The sequence below is a fragment of the Cryptomeria japonica genome, chromosome 6 (genome assembly GCF_030272615.1).
Source record: "Cryptomeria japonica chromosome 6, Sugi_1.0, whole genome shotgun sequence".
Lineage (NCBI taxonomy): Eukaryota > Viridiplantae > Streptophyta > Pinopsida > Cupressales > Cupressaceae > Cryptomeria > Cryptomeria japonica.
The window spans coordinates 514,494,776-514,510,030 of NC_081410.1; positions in this window are offsets into that span (position 1 = coordinate 514,494,776).

Here is a 15,255-nt window from a genome sequence, read left to right on the forward strand (position 1 = left end):
AATGTTTTTAGAATAAATCTTCTATAGAAACTTGCCAAACTATGCAAACTTCTAGCATCATTCACACTCCTAGGCATTGGTCACTCTATTATGGTGTGTACCTATTTTGGATTGATTTGCAGATCTTGTGGTGAAATAACATATCCCAAATAAACCAATTTCTCCTTCATTAAACTATACTTCTTTAAATTTATAAGTGGATTTTCCTCTTTGAGTCTTTGTAGGACCTTCCTAATATGCACTAGATGTTCTTCTTTAATACTACTTAAAATTATAATCATCAAGATAAATAATCACAAATTTTCCTAAATATGGTCCGAGCAGTTGGCTCATTTACCACATAAAGGTACTCAATGCATTTGTTAATCCAAATGACATTAATAACCATTCATATAACCCTTCTTTGGTGTTAAAAGTTGTCTTCCACTCATCACCCTCTCTTATCCTAATTTGGTTACATCCACTTTTCAAATCAATTTTAGTAAAATATTTAGCCTTCCCCAAACAGTCCTTCATATTATCCATTCTAGGCCAAGGAAACATATACCTAATAGTTATTTTGTTGATGGATCTTGAGTGTGTGCACATCCTCCACTCACCATCCTTCTTTCGCGCTAACGCGGCTAGAATTTTACATGGGCTAAGATACTCACGAATTAGTCCTCTTTTTAATAGTTCTTGTACTTGCTTGTTAACTTCTTCATTTTTTGCTAGTGGAAATTTTGTTAGTGAACAGATTTTTGCCTTTCTTCTAATTAAATTGTTTCAAACTATGTCACCTTCTTTGAAAGACAAAAGTTCAACTAAACAGTTGGGTAAGTATGACATACACCACTTCCCTTTGAATTTTTGATAGGTACAACTCACTCCATTAGTTATTCAGGGAATAATCTAATTAAATTAAACTGGTATGCTTTTAACCTGAAAGCACATAAGGCTACCTACTTCATTCTTAGATGAGAGGCTACTAGTTTGCAAATATTTCAAAGAAACTATACTTCAAAAATGCTTCAACATGAAGATCAGAAGTGATCGAAACAAAGTTCAAAAACACTGATTCAGCACTTCATAAAAAAAGGTAAGAGAAACAGAGTCTCTTTTCAAGCATTTATCTTTTAAAAACACATAGATAGGAGCCCCAGATTAATAACAACATCTACCATTAGAAAGGTAATCACAGTCATTTAATTGGATTAATATTTGCAAAGAAATACCACTCCATGGATTCAAAACTCAAATATTTTTCCTCTCCAAAATGCATATGATCTTTATATATATGTATTTCATGCAACAAAGACACAACAATACACATATAACTTCTTTCCAATTTCAGATTCAAAAAACTAATGAATTCTTTTCCAACCCAAAAATAGAACTTCTAAAAACAAAATCTAAGTAACTTATTCTAACCCCTTCTCTATCTATCTTATTATAACCAACTTGATTGAGTTTTCTTCTAAAAATTTGGTGGCTCCATACTCTTCTATCTTGGTGAGCATGGGCAAAACATTTTCCCATTTATGCTCTTCTTTTTCTCATGGCACAATCTAATTCTGAATCTCTACAATGAGGCTTTACGTCTCGTCACATAACTTCTTGGAGCTTGTGATATATTTTCACCATCTTTAATCACTCCTTCAATCCATTTGTCTACAGTCCCCGTGATGCTTTTGGCCCACTGAACTTGACCCATCAGCTTCTTGTTCTCTGGCGTAGTAGTGTCAAAACTTTCTGAAGCATTTGATATGGGAAGTGCTCCAAAATAGCCTATACTATCAATGAATTGAGCAAGAATTTTGATATGTCGCTTCAGCTCTCTTTTCTCCTGCCCAAATTTTTCTGACCTGGTGAGCATCTTCTTAGCCGATACTTGGAAAAGGTGATTATCCAAATCCCTACTCATGTTCCCGAGCGCCACTTTGGTAATCTCAAAGTCCTCTACATTTACCTCCATAATCTCATCTTTGGGTTTGTAAGAAGCAATTTCGGCAACCCACTTCCCAATCTCTTCATCAACATCCAATCTAGTAGTTGTTTTGAACTTCTTTTTTTTGGGACCCTTCTCCGTGTATTTAACCAACATGTCCTGAATCGGGATGGTCACTAGAATGAAACTCTGTTTCTTGCTAATGGAAGTGGTTAGCCATTTAGGAGTTGCACTTGAACTAGTTGTTCCTCCAATCACCTTAGGTAGCAGCGTCATGGCTACAGTGACCACATGAGAATCCATGGTGTTGACAATGTCATTGTCAAGGTCCTCAACTTAGAAAATCTGAGCATCTAGGATTTAGTCTTTTACCTCTGTGTCTTTGACATGGTCCATTTTCTTTTGCGTAGCAGTTCGTGACCTTGTATATCAAGGAGCAGAAAAGTCTAGAGCTAGATTGGACTTGTGCTTGGTGTGAGATGACTTCTTATCTTTACCTGCATGAACAGGCATAGAAGTGGGGTTAGAAAAACATTTTGGGGAATGTAGAGCAACCTCATTATCTCTTGCAGGACCAATCTTGATGCCTATTTTTATTTCTCTGGTCTTGTTAACCCATTCTATGGTTCTTTCCAAGACCCTTTTTGTATTAAGTTGTATGCCACCCTCTTCTTTGACGTCCTTATTAATACATGATGTTTTGGGTTCATCTTGGTCTTGATATCTAGGTTCAAAGAGCTCTAGATAATCCTCTTGGATTCCCCTTATATCAAGTTTCACCTATAGTGAAACTACCTGTTCCAGAACCATTCTCATGTTTGTTCTTTTGAACACTTCAAGCTCATTATTGCAATCTTCCCAGAAGTCCTCTAGGTGTGGGATTGGAAGTTGCGGAATCAAACAAGGACTCCATGAGAAACTTTTATTTTCAAAGCCCTTTCTTTCATGATACAGTAGAAAATTGAATTTCTTTAAGTTGGCTCCAATGCTTAAATCATCTGACATTGAACTACAAGATAAAATACCCAATTGAATAGGAAAATGATCGTCCCATTTATCTTTGGGTTGGGCCTTCTTAGTTACGATAGCCAACTGCCTATAGATTTCAGCAAGAACAAAACAATCTGAACAAAAATGAGGAAGTCTAAAAGGCTCTTCCTCAAAACCACGTACTCTTATGTAACACAAACAAGGAAACTGAACAAAGAAACTACCATATCTCTTCACTAATGCCTGTGCATCTTCAGACATCCTCTTGGTTTTCATATTCTTTAACTCATAACACAAATCTCCCAAGAAAGCATTGTGTACTCTCCTAAAATCTTGCAATGTATTATCTTTTTGTAACATGGGGTAAAATTTATACATGAAACCTCTCCCTCAGCAAGCTGCCTAAGTATTCCCACTATCTCTTTAACACATGCCAAGCAATATATCAGATACGAGGACATAAATAAATTTTTCATGAACTTCTTCGCCATGCTCAGTTGTTCCCTCATGGAGTTGGTAATAAGCTTTTCCCAGTCAAGATACTACTTTCCTTCTAGCACCAGTTGTACATAACAGTAAATCCAATCATCGAAACTGTAGGCCTCAGTTGAACCTCTAACTTGATGTAGCACTAACATGACATCATGGATGTGGGGAAGCATGTGATTCTTGTTGGGATACTTAGGTAATCTTGAGCCATCCCTCTGAGGAACCTTCAACCAATACTTTGCAATATTATTCCGATGTCCAATTTTATCTATATTGAACTTGGTGATTGATTGGGTGGGAGAAAAATTTGAGAACTGATAATCAGGCAATTTGAAAATGGATGAAATAACATCTCTATTAATTGCGAGGAGGGTTTCACCATTATCCCTTTTGATATTTTTGGAGATAGGATCATATCTCGCAGTACACTCCCTAACTAGTTCTAGGCAAGGGACAGCAGGAGGAAAAGTTGCCGCTTCTATGAGACCACTACTTATAATTTCTAAACCAAATGAACTGTCAATTCCTTTAAACACCCTTTCTTTTAAAACTTCCAAATTTTCTCCCTTCAAGTCTGTATCACTGACTATGGGCTCTGTGCATGCAAGATTGAAAATATTCCCGAAAAGGTGCAGTGTGGACTTCATAATTCATAAACAACAACCCTTATTTTCCCCAACAAATGTTATTACGAGAGAGAAAAGAAGGTAAAAATCACTAGAGAAGAAAGGAAACAAACTCACCTTCACAGTTGAGACCAATCGAACAACCACCAGCAAACAAACCTACTATCAAAGACTCTGCAGCAATGAAGAACAAGTTTCAGAAATTAATCACTTCATAACTTATAGCAAAAAGAAGTGATACAAACTTATTTAGTGCATTAATTCCAATTGTCAACTCAAATTTGCTGAGCATTGGGATTGGACATCACACACATGCATTGAATGCATGGTGGCATTTTTGCAGTAACCACCAATTCCCAGAAATTATTACTTGCCTTGAAAACTCAACCAGTTGATGTCACCCGAGATATGGTTCAATCTTCATCATACTTAGCAATAAATGCACCATCATATCCTTTAGTCCATGGGACCCACCTGATTTGAGCATGCATGAAAAATTTGAATTGACTTCACGAGAGTTCAGGTAGTTCAAGGTGTACACTAGGCCAAGAAAATTCTCTTTGAAAGGATTAACTTTGTTAAGTGTTGCTGACGTTTTGAACTTCATTGAACATGTTGAACACCACTGAACTATTTGAACAAGGTTCAAAGAGTTCACGGCCTGGAGAAAGAGGATATAACACATCATATGTGACCATGAAAAAGAACTACTGCAAAACACTTGAGTGAACCTTAGCATGAAAAAGCTTTTAGCCACCTTAGAACCTGCAGAACCTAAATGAACATTATGAACTCCCTTCAAAATGGTTCAATGATTTCATAGGGTTCGAATAGATCATTAAACTTGGCGTTACGGATTAAGAGACAATTTACAAATGGACTAAAGATTGATCCAAGGAATTTCTAGAGAGATAAGGACTCGAATAAAATTTTGTAGGGTGACTTACTCTTTTTATGAAGGATGAATGACAAGATAACATTGGCTCTAATCGGGGATTGTATTTTGTGAAAAATGCAAGTAACTCTAAATCTCTGGTTTCACATAGCAAAAATAGAAAGGGGGAAAAGAGGACACACACCAAACAGACACAAAATAAACAACTAATCTACTATGTAAAGGAACTCTTAACCATAGATTTCAAAATTTGTAGAGCTTGAGGTCCTGCCCATTATAGGTATAGGGCATAACCGTTCCATTAGAATAATTTAGTCTGAATGCATTCGATCCCACTAGTTCATGGATCTTGAATGGACCTTTCCACAATGAGTCAAATTTGCCATGGGCACCATTTGGTTCTTTCCTCTTGTCCCATAATAGTACTTCATCTCCTTTAAGGAAACCTCTTGGCTGAGCTCTCATATCAAAGATTTTCTTCACCTTGTTCTAATGCTTAATAATTCTATCCACTAACATCTCTCTTTCCTCTTCCAACTTCATCAAATACATAACTCTTTTCTCTAGAGCATTTTGGAAAAAGGAATCCTTAATTACAGTTTGAAGCTTGGTTGCTGACAATTCCAAGGGTAAAGAAAATTTTGCACCAATCCCATACACCAACTCAAAAGGTGCCATTCCAATCGCTCTTTTAGGGGTAATTCTATCTGCCCATAAGGCTTCATATACCTTTTTATGCCAGTTTCGGGCATTATCATCAACTAACTTCTTCATGATTGCTACCAGGTTCTTGTTCCTCGATTCTGCCAACCTATTACCTTGCGAAAAGTAATCGAAAGAGTGTGAAAGAGTAATTTGGTGTTCATAGCAGAACATAGTCAATTCTTCAGAGGAGAAATTCGATGCATTATCTGCAACAATCTTCTCAGGGACCCCAAAACGAACAAGGATGCAATCTTGGAGAAAATTACGTACGACCTCTGAGTTCGCTTTCTTAGTGGGGAAAACCTCCACCCACTTAGTAAAATAGTCTGTTGCTGTCAAAATATACATATGACTAGCACTAGAATGAGGATTTATTGGGCCAATGAAATCAATACCCCATTGTTTGAAAGTTTCATCCACTACCACAAGCCTTAAAGGTAGAGCAGCTAAATGTGGTTTTCCTGAAAAGATTTGACATTTTTCACATCCCTTTACATAAGAATATGCATCACGAAACATACCAGGCCAATAAAAGCAATTTCTTTAAATTTTAAAAGCAGTTCCTGAGGATGAGAAATATCCACCGCAGGCTTCACCATGATAAACTTCCAGAAGCTTTTGTTGTTGAGGCTTATCTACACACCTCAAATAGGTGCCATCCAAGCCTTTTTTGTATAAAACATCTTGCCAAATAACATACTTAGCTGCTTTCAATTTGAGATTCCTTTGTTCTTTAGCTGACAAATGACTCAGGAAACTGCCATAGGTCAAATAATAGGCTAAATCAGAAAACCATGTATCTTGCAACCCAATGAACAGAGTCAATGGTGGCTCTTTTTTTGTCTCCATCTTATTTTTTGCTATTAATTTGCATAAGCCTTGTCCTTTAACCGTCTTTGTAGGATGAATATCTAGATCATATTCCTAAATTTTGGTTACCCACATCACCCTTTTATTGAGTTTGACTTCTTGCTGAGTCAAAATACTTTTCATTGTAGAATCTAGAACAAAAATCACAGAATGCGAATGCAAAATATAATACCGGAATTGTTTTACAACTTTAACCATGGCGAAGGCTTGTTTCTCTGAAAGCGAATCCTTAAGTTCATGCTTCTTGAGAGGGACACTCATGAATGCTATAGGTGCTTCAATCCCAGATTCATCCTCCTATAATAATATTCCTGACATCGTATGTTCTAAGGCATAACAATATATGACAAAATCCTTTTTAAAATCTAGGTTGATGAGAGTTGGCGCATTGGCAACTGAACTCTTGATCCTTTCAAAATATTCTTTGGCTTCATCAGTCCATTTAAAAGGATACCTTTCACTCAATAAGCTAATGATATGCTTGGTAGTTTCTACGAATTTGGGTACAAACCTTCTTAGGAAGTTTACCTGGCCAAAAAATTACCTTACTCCAGTCTGATTTGAAGATAGACTGAGATGTTGAATTACATTGACTCTATCAGGATCAATCTTGACACCTTCTTTCGAAATGATATGCCCCAATAATTTTCCCTCAGCTACATAGAAAACTGACTTCTTTGGATTCAAGGAGATACCATGTTCTTGACAACGTTGTAGAACTACCTTCAGATCTTTGAGATGATTCTTCTTATCTTTAGAAAACACGGTCAAGTCATCTAGGTAAGCAACAATAATTCTATCATGAAAATCCCTAAAAGAAGAATCCATGGCCCTTTGAAAAGTTGCTCTGACATTAATCAAACCAAATGGCATACGATTATATGCGAATGTTTCGCATGGAGTGATGAACGCTATCTTGTGTTGTTCATTCTCTGCAACACCTATTTGATTGTAACCAGAAAAATCATCTAACATTGACATCTCTGACCCAGCTACTGTCTGCAAAATATGATCCATATTGGGTAAAGCATAGTTTTCTTTAAGACTTGCCTGCTTCAGATTGCGAAAATCTACACAAATCCGAATTTCCCCACTGTTCTTCCTCACAGGCACTATATTGGCTACCCAAGTATAGTGATGAATTGGATATATAATTCTAGCTTTAAGCATTTTATCTACCTCCTTAAAAATCACATCTGCCATCATGGGATTGAAATTTCTCAGTTTCTGTCTAAAAGGAGAAACACTAGGCTTCAACGAAATTTGATGTTGAAACTGTCCATTCCTAAATTCCTTCAAATCATCATAAGACCAAGTGAATAATTCAATGTATTCTTTCAGTAACCCATTGAGCATTCATTTTTCCTTAGAAGAACAACATTTGCCAATTATTACCATTTTAGGATTAGATTCATCACCAAGATTGATCTTTTCACAACTTCCCTTTCTGTCATCATCAAGAGCTTTCTTTCTAGTGAACACATCATTATGGGTGAAAAACCTTTCTAAAGTCACCAAACCTTTTAGAATTTTGTTCCCTTTCAACTGAATGAAATTCTTATCAAAATCAATACCAGGGTCTAGGTAAAATTCTTTGCAATTATCTTCAGAACCTTCAAAATATGATTGGACAAATGAACGGATGCACTCTAGAAAATCCTTAATCTGGGCATATGTATCAAAAACTTGCCAATGATTCACATTGTCAGGAACACTAGGTCTGTAAATCATTTCAATTCAATAAGAATCATTCTTAAAGTCTAGGTGTGGTAACAAGAGAGAAGCTAAAATGGCCAATGAATCTGCCCTAGTGTTTTGCTCTCTTGGTATAGCTTCAATTGACAAAGCATCAAAAAACTTTATCTCATCCCAAACCCTATTTCTATAATGTTTTAGTCTATCATTCTTTACTGAATAAACATTCCTTACCTATTTAACAATAAACTCCGCATCACCTTTTACCTTAAGCAATTTTATACCCTTATATTTGGCTTCATTCAATCCTAAAAGTAATGCCTCATATTACACAATGTTATTAGTATTCTTGAAATCCAACTTGAAAGAAAAAGGAAAAATGTTACCATTGGGGGAAAGCAGAACTACCCCTACTCCTGAGCCAGAGTTGGCGCAACTTCCATCAAATTCCATTTTCCATAGTCTGCCTTGTTCATCGACTACTTCTTCCAATTCTTTTTTATCAAGTGCAAGAATGAGATAATTTCCAAATTCACATTCTTGGAACAAAATCTGGGCTTTGGGATTATCAGAGGGAAAGACTGTATATTTATTCTTCGGCTCAGGTTCAAGTTTGATCTTTTGTTTTCCTAGTGGGATGATAGCTTCTGACCAGTCCATCTTAATTTCACGTCAAAGCTCTTTACAGAAAGTCCTACTTAAGAGCATCCCATAATTTGCAAGAATGTCAGCAACCAAAATGGTCAATTTTACCCTTTTATCAGGACATGCTGCCAGCACTGCCTGAGCATCCTTTACCTATCTAGTGAGAGGGACCTACTTCCCATCCATTGAATAACATCTCCCAAATGTCTTAGTGAGTGTTAAACCTAAATCTCTTGCAACAAACGATGGAATTATAATATCTGACGCCGCTGAATCTATAATACAATTGCTAAGCTTCTGACCATTCAGGAGGAGGGAGATATAAAAAGGTTCGGGCTTCAAAACTTCTATGTCAAGCTTATCTTCAGCATTGTGGAAGGCATAGGGAGTAACCGAATCAGTGGAAGGGCAAGAGATAGATGTAGGTGTTTCAGTAGTAAACAAATCTCTATCAACCACACATTTATGCACTGAGGACTCTAAGGTAGAATTCCTTTTACATACTTGACCAGTTTGTCTAATTCCTTCGGGTTTAGTTTCAAATATTCAGCAGTGGAAAGTTGAACAGTTGAAACTTTACAAAATTCAATTATGTCAAAGGAGGGGGAGGGAGAAGATTTATTTTTACTTTCCATATCTCTTTGCAAAATTTTAACTTCAGGAGTCTTTGCATGAAAGGGGGAATCATTACTCATAGGACTCTTACCCTTGAAACTAGTTCCAGCTGAAGTCACAAAAGGAGCAAGTTGGGAGGTTCGTTGATTCCTTGTAAGGATTGCACATGTAGGGTCTTCAAGAGTTACCAAAATATTACCACCTCTTTCTGAATCTGATTCATATTCAAGGTAGAATGATCCAGAGTTGCTAGGTACTTCTTGAATCTTATCTGCTTCAGTGAACTCACCTAGTTCATCCTTTGTGCTTTTCATTTGAACATGCCTTATCATATCAGGACAAGAACTCCCATCATGATCTGTAGTAAGGTGAAAAGAGCACATAGCACCTTTATCGGGAGGAGCCTCTATTTGCAATCTTTGCAAGGCAGCGGGCAGTTGTAAAGCTCGCCCATAATTATGTTAGGCCCAATATGGAAAGCTAATGTACTGAGAGGGGAGGGGTGAATCAGTACTCCAAAACTTTTCTTCAACAATAACTTTATTATTATGCATAAACTAAATAGTGTAGTAACATAATATAAAGCTAAAACAAATAGATAACAATCATACATGATTCACTCCATAACACATATATTTTGGTTATGCAAAAACTCTTGGTTAGAGAGAAAAACTACGGTGGGGATGGCACCCACAACTTCAATAGTACAATAATAAAGGGTGCTTGGTTAGAGCTACATGTTTAGCTATTTCTGATAGCTTGCCCTGTTAGGAGTAACAAGATCTGTTGGATCTACCTTTCTAAAGGATTTTACAACATTTCATCTAAGTGTTGCACCTGGTTAGGGGCTTTATAATTTATAGACTTGATTAGAGTCTTTTACCCTGTTAAAGGTTTCTCTTACAACTTCAAAATATTACAATAAAATTATTACAAATATCTGCAACTTTACATCTAGAATGTTATAGCAGATTCTATGTGCTCAGAATAAGATTACCTTGCTTATAGCATACCTCGGTAACCCATATAGTAACTCGATAAACCCTTCTATTTACTCTATTCTTTGACTATTCTCTCAAATCCTTCTCGATGACCTCTGTGTCTTTGTAATAGTCATAACACTTAGTGCTTTCACATGTCTTGTTTTGTATATTTCTATATCTTCCTTTCTGTCATGCTACATGTTTTTTTATCTGATCTAAATCCATGTTGTATAAATAAATCTCTTATGTCGGTGATCCATTCATTGCTTCAATCTTACAAACATATTTTATCGAATGAATAACCATGCAAAATATTTCATTGGTTAGATGATGGCCTCAAAATCATACACAATCTTTAAGTGCAATTTCCAATGTGATAACGGTTCTATGTGCCTCGATCTTGTAACACATTTTCATATGCATGTCCAGGTTCAATGAATCTGGTAACACGTTTCACTCGGTGTGTCATCTTTGCTGCTTGGTAGACATGGAATGATGCTTGGTAGACAGCTCGGTGTATACTACGCTTTGAGACTACTTTCTTCTGTAACTGACTTGACTGTTCATACCGACTGAATATTTTGGTAGTAGTAACCGACTAGAGTATATAGAATAACTTTGAACATAAAACTAATGGCAACTTGATAAGTAGTAACAATCTCTCGTTTTGACATTAATTGAGATGTTTGATAAAAACTAGTCTCAAAGTTATAACTCAATAATCTATATACTTGCAAAATTTGACTATACTAACAGTATATACAATAGTCAATAAAATAATATATCTAGATCTAATCCCCTTATCGATATACTGTACAAAACTCTGATTTTGCATTTTGTTGCACTGCTTGGTTCACTTATCTCTCTGCTCGGTATACTCCCCCTGTATACTATACTCCTTTCGTTTGATACTATACTTTGAATACTATATTACTCCCTTAATATTGTATCACTGCCCCTTTTTGACAAACATCAAGACTTAGTTACCATTTGGTGGAGGAAACTGGTCAAAAATGGATTTGTACTTGGTCTGTGCTTTGGTGAGAGAGACAAAGAGGGAATCCTTTACACTATCCATTAAAGAATTATGTGCTTGAATATCAGCCAATAATGAGATTAAGCCATCTAGAGTGCTTCCCTCTTGTGTAGTAGATAAGGAGGTGGCTTGGTTGATCTATTCTTGGACGGATGAAAGATGAGGAAGGAATAATGTCTGAAGTGTCATTATGTCCATCCTAATCTTCTGTTCTTCATTTCTTAGGTCCAATTGTTGAGCCATGAGCTGTTGTAGCTTTGTATAAAAATTCTGAACTGAATCTGGCTCTGTGGTCAACTTATTTGAGAGATCGGTGATTTCTTTCTCAATTGCTGTTGTTTTATTTTTGATGTCTTTAATGAATAAAGAAAATGTATAGAGTTTCTTAAATAAATAAAGAATGTGCTTGAGTTGAGGAGTCAACTCAGCAATAAATTTGACAAGTTTAACTTTGCCAATAGCTATAGCTTTCTATACCTCTTCTATCATTTTTGCATTGAGCTCCTTGTCTTTTAGCTTGCTCAAATATTTCGATGCATCTACTCCAGATGTCTCTATCTTTGTTAGAAGTTCATCCAGTTGAATGTGGATGGTTGCATCTATTGACACTGTAGCTTCAGGTAGCATATCTATTAAGAGTGCTTTCACCTTCTGAAGTACTTTATTTTTCTTTTGAATCACCATTTGCTTCTCTTGTTCGGCCTTAGCTTTGCATAGTTCATCGAAATCAATGAGTGCTTGCCCCTTTAATTTTGATATGTCTACATTGGGCAACACTATTGGTTTTGACAAATCAACTTTAAAACTATTCTTTTTCATCTTCTTTTCTTTACCTTTCACCGATGGAACTAAGACAATGGCTTTTGAGGCTTGATGACCCTCGGTAGGTTGCTCGGTAGAGGCAACACTTTGGTCGGTTTCTTTAGCCTCTGTAGTGTCCTTTGGTGTCTCAGTTACAACATTTTTAGTGCTAGAAGGTGCTTGAGATGTCTATTCTTGAGTAGTACCTTCTCCTACTGTAGACTTGTGACCTTCGGTGCCTTGATCCGTATCCCGAGGGGTTTTAGTTGAGACAAGTTGTTTGACCGGTGGATAAGGCTGAACTTGTTCCAAGACTAATTCACTAGATACAAGTTTTGCATATGCATTGCCTTCTATCATTTCCTATTCCAATGCCTCTGTATCCATGACATCTTCATCTATTTGAATGGTGTTAGCAGGGTCTTGCTCGGTAACATCAGGATCTTGCTCGGTGACATCAACAATTTCAACTATAGCTTCCTCTCCGACATCCTTGATTTTAAAGATTTCCTGCCACTGTGCTTTTGTCTCATTTTCTACTTTAATATACAGCCCATTCATCAATTTTAAGGCTCTTTGTTTGACGAGAAACTTTGAGTTGTAGGTTGTCAGATGTTCCTTTATTTCAGCTACGGATATGTCAAGAAAGAGATGTACCAGACTTCTTTCTCTGATCTGTTTCTCCGAGTCCATTGCATACTTCCACCTATTGTCAATATGTAAATATAGTTCATTTAGAAGTGATTTAGATAGTTCCAATGGAGCTAACCAAAATTTTAGAAGTGTGCAGATGACAGCTTCTTCAATTTGTCTCTTTTCATCATTATTCCTGGTTTCATACTTAACATATCTAAATCCTCCAAATCCACCATATTCTTTCAGATTAGGATAAAAATTTTCAACACTATGTACATTTACCTTCTTGCTCTTGACAATCTGAAATTTGCTTGCATCCTCAAATTTGGTATCACTAGACTCTTTTACCAAAATGAGTCTCCGAGTAGATTTCTTGTATGTTTTTGTTACCTTGGGAACAGTAACACTCTTTATTTTCTTACTCGGTGAAGTTGCACATGCTCTTATGTTAGGTTGCTTTACTGGAGGAGTTGGTGAGGCCTTTGATGAATCTAGTTTCTTTCTTTTCAACACTATACCCTTAGGCAATTCAGTGCTCAGTGTTATAGCTGCCTCTTGGGCTTCAGATTACTCTTCAGTAATGGCTAAAGTGCCTTTGACAAGTGTGGAGGAAGAGTATTCTCTGAATTTCTCTGATAATGCATTTATCATCTTTGTTGCCTTTCTTGTAGCTTTGGGTACTACAATGCTCATCTTTACCTTTTCCTTGACTTCCTCATAGGTTCCATACCTCAGCTCGGTAGCATGCCTTAGTAATGTGAGAAATGAATCAATTTGTTATTGTGTGATGTCAAAATCAATCTCATAACCCATAGGTGACAAAGATTGAGTTCTTGGTTCCACAACATTCACATAACAGTAATCTGTGTCAACTTCAAAACATATATCATTTTTGTATTTCTCCACTAGCTGGGGTGGAATTTTGTATCTGTTATGCATTTTCTCTTGAAATTTACTAAAGCAATCATCCATAATATCATTAAAATTATCACCTAACTTCTTGATGAAGTTATTGATCTGATGGGTTATTAGTCAATGTAGTTCCCAAACAACTTTACCGACTGATGGAAAGAATTATTCAAAATAGAAAAACATGCATACAAGTAATGATCCAAACTTTAGTGTATTAGCTGAGTTGTTCTTCTTCGGCTTCCTAATGGTGTTCATATTTTCAAAAAGGTTCTTTAGCAACACCTCACATAGATCAATTTTCATTCCCTTTTTCACAATTTTGTATGCTAGGTCTACTGCTGCATAGGGTACATTGTTTTCCCTTGCTGATTGGAAGAAATAGTAGCCTATTACTCTAATGGAAAATTTTAGTTCTTCATCAATGACATTGTTCAATTTCATTCCTCTGCAATCAGATTCCACTCTGGTTAAACTGATCAATTCCTTCTGTGATATCATCTTTTGGGCTTGGGCATGATCATAAATAGGGTAACCGGTAATTAGATGAATGATTTCCTTGGTAATATTAAATGGTTGCTCTTCTAGCCACATGAAATCATCATGAACTTTGCTCAGAACAAACTTGACCCACTGGGGTTTGAACACACGAGGATAGGTTAGAGCTTCAGTTAATCGCTTGATCTTAATGTGCTCATACTTGTTATTCAATTTACCATCGGTACACAACTCATCATAGGTGTCTCTGATTTCAACATGACCGAGTTCTTCAACACGACATTTGGTGAAGAATCTCACATCCTCGACTAATAACACTCTATCCAGGATGAATGAAAATGCGGTTTTGTCATCCAGTTCAGAAGCAACTTTGGGAGTCAGAGTATTTTAGTGAGGGCTTTTCTACATTCTTGACAACAATGGGATCTTGGATCTTAGGCGCCATTGTAGATTTCAGATAAAAGCTAACAAAGGATCCTTAGGGTTTCAGGATTTCAAACAACAGACGCTTTATACTTAGTAGATAATAGCAACTTGATAAGATCGGTAAACCAGATTAACAATGCCTTGAGATTGATGTAAATACCTTGAATTTGCTTTGTAGGAGGTTTGATTTCCTTTGAATCACTTTTCTCTTCTCTCTCAAAAACTTGGTAAGTAAAAATGACTGCGAAAATGCTCTTAAGTACACAATATACCTTATCAGGCTCCGTGTGAGTGAGGTCAAAAACATTAAATGCACTTGGTTCCACTTAACTTTCTTTCCTTTTTCCGCTTTAATCGAGTAACCAAACTTCCTTCACTCACCGACTAGACAGGTTTCCTATATTCACCGAGTTGACAGGTTTCCTGTAAGGTGCTCCAACAGACTTTTGATAGAATTTCAAACTTACTAATACATCTTAATTATGCAGATTTTGAATTAAGTACATAAT